This window comes from Elgaria multicarinata, chromosome 14, assembly GCF_023053635.1.
Source record: "Elgaria multicarinata webbii isolate HBS135686 ecotype San Diego chromosome 14, rElgMul1.1.pri, whole genome shotgun sequence".
Classification (NCBI taxonomy): domain Eukaryota; kingdom Metazoa; phylum Chordata; class Lepidosauria; order Squamata; family Anguidae; genus Elgaria; species Elgaria multicarinata.
Genome location: NC_086184.1, coordinates 16677680 through 16683679, shown reverse-complemented (window position 1 = coordinate 16683679; position 6000 = coordinate 16677680). Strand labels below are relative to the sequence as shown.

The following is a 6000-nucleotide window of genomic DNA, read 5'->3' as shown; positions in this document are numbered from 1 at the left end:
TCTTTTTGTGCACTATTATTGGGCAGCATCCAAGCGACTTTGTTTACTGCATTCATTAATCGCCCCATAAAAAAAAAAGTTCGCAACGTCTACACAAAATTAGGATCTTCTTCAAATAACCTGAAATGCTCTAAGACTATTTTAGACACAAAAATGTTGCCGGCACACCTGGAAAGGAGGCTGATGCAGGCCTGTGACAAATCCCACCACTCTTTTTTTTAAAGACGATTCATTTGTCCCACTACAAATCCTCCCATTTGAGCTGAAGTTCAAGCAAATTACAGATGCAGTGGAAAGACCACTTTGGAAAAGATTAAAATGTCACTGGTAGATAAATGCAATATAGTAAATTATTCCCTATGGAAGGGGCCATGGTTCAGCTGAAGCACACATGCTTTGTGCGCAAAAGGTACCCCCCACGTTCAATCCTCGGTATCTCCAGTTAAAAGCATAAGATAGCAAGTGATGGGGGAAAGAGGGCAGGATAACTCTAATGCCAGTATCACGACTGGGGTCATGTTCTTAAGAAACTGTCATAGCTCTCTGTTAATAGGCTGTTAATCTGCTATATTTTGGCTTTCCTGCAGAATTGAAATCCGAGAACTACATGAGACGCATTTCCTTTTCTGCTTCATAACCTTCAGCTGGCACTGTGGTGTAGCAGAATAGTGCAAATACGCAAGAGGAATTAATGCTTTCTCTTGCTTTCACAATTAAATGCTGCATTTTCCCTACTCTTAAAAAAAAAAAAAAAACCTCGCCAAAAGTGCTGGGTAGACACAGAAGCGAAACTGGAGGGTCGTGCCATCATCCAAAGAACCCATAAACAACTGTGAGTGGAAAATGACAGGCACACAAATAAGCAGTGTAGAGAGGCTGTAGCTCACTAAGAACTCATACAAATGCCTGGCTGGTCCTGGATTCCACACGTCGTACTCAGGGCGCTTCCATCCGCCCCCAGTGCACCCCGAAAATGATCGTGTAGCTTGCCTGTAAAAGAGACAAGGAAGAGGCGTCCTTGCCGCCGCCGCCACCCACCTCCCTCCTCGCCGGCCGGCTCAGAGAGTTCAGCAGAAGAAGGCGGGGTGGAGAGCTTCCGCTCTCCACCCCGCCTTCTTCCGCCGAGCTCTCCGTTCCGGCCGGCAAGGAGGGAGGTGGGTGGCGGCGGCGGCAAGGATGCCTCTTCCTTGTCTCTTCGCCAGGCAAGTTACACGATCGCTTTGGGGTCGCACTGGGGCCGCATGGAAGCGGCCTCAGTACAACGTGTGGTTTCAATCCCTGGCATCCCCAGTTGAAAGAATCAAGTAGCAAATGTTGGGAAAGACCCTTCTTTCCCTGAGACCCTAAAGAACTGCTGCTAATCAGAGAGGACCATTAATAAGAATGTTCTATTGCTGACTCATTCGTGACTCAGAGTTCCTTTATACCATGCATTTTTCTCCATTGCAATCCTGTTCATTTTACAAAAGGAGCTTAGTGGTTTTTGCTCATTGTTTCCTGTGTTATTCCACTGAAGTGTAGCATTTTCACCCCGTTCATATTTTTCTGTGAAGCAAATTTGTTCTGTCTAAAGACTGCTGTGGGTTGTTTTGTTGTGTGTGTGTGTGTGTTTAATCTTAAGTGGCATACCTGTGCACAATTTCACTTCAAAGGAGTCTCTGAATTGCACACTGTTTCATTTAGCCAAAGACAATAACTATTAACAGCAATTTCCCCATGCTTCCCCTCCCTTTGTTTTTGGTGCAATTCACAGTTGGTTGATCTTTGGCTCTTTAGCAAAGAAAATGAAAGCCTACTTTGAAAATGCCTGCAAAGCCATTTTTATTTTAATATGCCAAAATAGAGTACATATTACAAAAGTGGTGGGAACATGCTTCAGTGAGACTGATCCACAGGAGAAAAAAATAGGGGAACAAACAAACACATCTTCAAGGAATATTCAAATCCAACAGCTTACTTCCAGCTTCAAGCATCTGTGCTATCTCTCACAAAATACCTGTGGTCTTTTAAAAGACAAGCTTTGTCATGTCATGCTGTAATCACAATAACACTTTAACAGATAGTCGTCTAGTATTTGTGAAATTGTTTGCTCAGCTAGGGCTGCAATCCTAGCCTTGAGTCACACTGGCTGGACCAAGATAGAACGACTACCAAACCCCTGATGCTGGAGTAATCCTAAATTATGACGGCACAAGGAAATTATGACAGTGGTATGACAGCAATGTAAAACCCTGTTGGAATTGCACTGCTTTGAGACTGACAGTGCAAATCTAAGTATCTTTTATTTAGAATAAAGACTCACTGAATTCAGTGGGAGTTATTCCATAGTAATGATGTTGATTGCAGCCTGAATTGAATTGATCTTTGGACATTTCTTAGCATAAGCACCGCTATGGATTTTCACCCCCATTCATGATTGCAAGAAAATAAACAGGACTAACCATTATTCCAGCTTCCAGTTATTCTATTTCAGAGAATGTCTCAGGCACTGCATTCCAATGGTGGGCGGAGCCAAGAGCAAAGGGAGGTGGAGCTAAGGGCAAAGGGGTGGAGCCAAGGGCAAAAGGGCTGGGAGCAAAAATGCCAAAATAATAATAATACCACCATATTGTAGCTTTAAGCTCTTATTTCCAGTAACTAAACCTTAGGAAATATATTTCATACTTTTAGAAAAGGGTGGGAACTGCACAAATGGCAGGAAGCACCAGTTAGAAGCACTGACAATTTTAATGTGTTTTTATGCTGTTTTTATTTTATCTTGTACACCACTCTGAAATTTTGAATGGGGAGCAGCATATAAATATTGTAAATAAATAAATAAATAAATAATGGTTAGGGGAACAAGGAATGGCCTGGTTGTGACCCCAAGGGCACTGGATTGGGACCCTACTCCCAAAATCCCCCACCCTTGTTTTAAAGGCTGTGTGGTTTAAATAAGCAGGATTCTGAAAAGGTTAAAGACTGCTGAGCTGTGTCCGAAGGGCAACAAAGCTGGCAAATGCTGCTTTAAAATTAGCATTCCAAGTAGAAATGTGAGATGTTGAAGAACAAAGAGAGTAACCCGTGCCAGCTACAAGCTGAGTCTGCAATCCTGTACCCACTTACCTGGGAGAAAGTCTCAATGAAATCAGAGGGATTTACTTCTGAATAAATGCATATAGGATTGCACTAATTTCCCTGCATCCAGCACAATTAAAAACTGGCCCCATTGAAAGAGCCAGCATAAACACACACTACTAGGAGAAAACTATAAAATTGACACTTCTGTCTAAAGATTGCTGGCAGCGCCTTATTTGCCTAGTGCATTATTCATTTATCAATTATGTTGTTTGACAAATACACTTTGGTATTTAAAACAGATCTATTCTACAAGCTGGCAAAATACAGCCAAGTGGCCTGCTTTACAGAGGACTGACCTTTATTTGAACGCATCCTTTATTTAAAGGACTGCCCACTCCAAATCCAGATTAAAAGATAAAGAACCCTAAGAATGGGGAACATCTGGGATTGTTTAGTTTAGAGAAAAGGAGAGTAAGAGGGGACATGGTAGAGGTGTATAAAATTACACATGCTATGGAGGACAGATAAAGGAAAGAAGTTCATATGGCGGATTTCACTACCACCAATTTGGATGGGGATTGGACAAATTTATAGAGGATAAGTCTGTCAATGGCTAATAGTTCTGATGGCTCTGTGCTACTTCCAGTATCAAGGCAGTATGCCTATGTACGTTGCTGGGGAACATGGGTGGGAGGGTGCACTCATGTCCTGCTTGTGAGTTTCTGTCGGCAACTACTTGAACAGAATGCTGTGTGAACTAGACCATAGGCGTGCGCAGCACATTTCATTAGGTGGTTCGGCCAGGGATTTTTTTAAAAGGGTTTCACAGTACATAATTAAGACAAACCTGTTCTACATAACAACTTAATGTTAAAATCACTGAAATAAAGAACGGGAGACATTCAATGTATCTGAAATTAACACCAATGGCTATGGAAGTTAAATAACTATGGCAATAGGGGAAAGTTACATGTATTCCGTTAGTCACATTAGTCACCAGCAACACATCATATATATTTTTTTATTCTTTTACAGAAAACATTAAGAAATTAGGCCTACTAATTGGTTGCATGAAGGAAGGACTTCTTCACACAGCACATAGTTAAGTTATGGAACTCACTACCTCAGGATGTGGTGATGACCACCAATCTGGATGGCTTCAAAACGGGGTTGGATAAATTCCTTGAGATAAGGGCTATCAATGGCTACTAGCCCTGATGGTTGTGTGCTATCTCCAGTATTTGAGGCAATAAGCCTGCGTGCACCAGTTGCTGGGGAACATGGGAGGGAGGGTGCTGTTGCACCATGTCCTGCTTGTTCATCCCTGACCGATGGCTGGTTGGCCCCTGTGTGAACAGAGTGCTGGACTAGATGGACCCTTGGTCTGATCCAGCATGGCATTTCTTATGTTCTTAAAATACATCCACACCAATATCAGGAAAGTTGTCACACTTAAAACATGTTCAATAGTCAGGAAATTTCTGAATCAGTAAAAGACAGCATGAGTTGGTAAAGTCCATCATGTTCATCTAGAAAGACCACCACTCGTAAGAAAAGAGAGATGATGATGATGATAAATAGTAATGGCAACCCTGTTAATTTTTTTTAATGATTTTTTTTAAGAAGGATGAACGGTTATCAGCAATTGTTTCAAAATATACAACATCCCAATTATATCAAACAAATTTAAGAGGAAGGTCTATGGGTCAAAATGCATTATTTAAAAACGAATTACTGTTTTCTAGCACTAGCTAGAGTTCCACTTCTTCCTTTGCACTACTCAAGCAAGCGAGCCTAACCACATACCAGAGAGGATGACTAAAAACAACTATCTATATCTATGTTGGGAAAGAATTTCCTTCATGACTCAAAATTCCTGATTCCACCCAGCAAAGGTTTTGGGAAATCTCGCTCATACTGGCATAGGTTGAGATATTTTGCTGGATCCAGCAGGGCTCTTCTTATGTTCTAAGTAACATTAAGGGTTGGGTTATTGTTATTTTTAAAAGATGCACATATACAAATGATCTTTAAGGCTTGCAAAGAGCAAATAGTTTAGGAGAGGTGAGATCTTAAGGGTGCAATCCTATGGATGCTTAGACAGGGGGAAAAACTCCTACAACTCCCAGCATTCTCCAGCCAGCCATGGTGGCTGGAGAATGCTGGGAGTTGTAGGAGTTTTTTTCTGTCTAAACATCCACAGGATCGTGGCCTTAGCATGTTTCTGTGTGCCGGGAGTGTTGCTTACGGGTCCACTCTAAGAGCCCAGACAAGGCAAAGGAATTCTAGCCATGTCCCTTTTCCATTTCTACGCATCAAAGCGTAGGAGAAGAAAACTTAAAAGCACCGACTTTCACCGCGAGAACCGAGCGCCTCCCCTTCCGCAGCTTCTTCTCCCGCACAGCCATGAGCGCTGGGTGGGCGTAAAAAATAATAGTAATAACAGCACACGCAAAACGTAGACGACACACGTCTGCAGGCACCGCTGGGATTCGAACCCAGGATCTCCTGTTTACTAGACAGGCGCTTTAACCAACTAAGCCACGGCGCCAGCCGCTAGGGTGAGTGGCAGAGCCAGCTTCATGTAACTCAGAGAGAGAGAAAGCTCCGTCTGCTCAGCAATTGACTTCCGAAAGAGAAAGTGATGTGCTGATGGCAAAGCGAGGGATTAGTGGGGGGTGCGAGGGGGGAAGGCTAAAATCAAAAATAGGCGTGTGGATTTCCTCCCCTAGGCGCACTCGCTGGGGTGTGCAAAGTCGGTCTACTGCATTTGTAGATTTTTTTTGTGTTGGGGAGAAAGTCTAAAGCCAAGGGTGCAATTTATAATACAGTGTTGTTGATATAGGGGATAGACGTTGAAGTCTATTCTTGGGCATTATGGGCATAAACCCAACCCACCCCAGCCACCGTATTCCTATGCGCAGTTTTCCTAAAGATCGG

General features: G+C 42.8%; 1 non-coding gene across 1 annotated transcript; it reads right to left on the bottom strand.

Moving 5' to 3' along the window:
• Window positions 1-5537: 5537 nt before the first annotated feature.
• TRNAT-AGU (transfer RNA threonine (anticodon AGU)) lies at window positions 5538-5611 on the bottom strand. Its single transcript has one exon. It is a non-coding gene; the product is annotated as a tRNA-Thr (tRNA).
• Window positions 5612-6000: the final 389 nt, after the last annotated feature.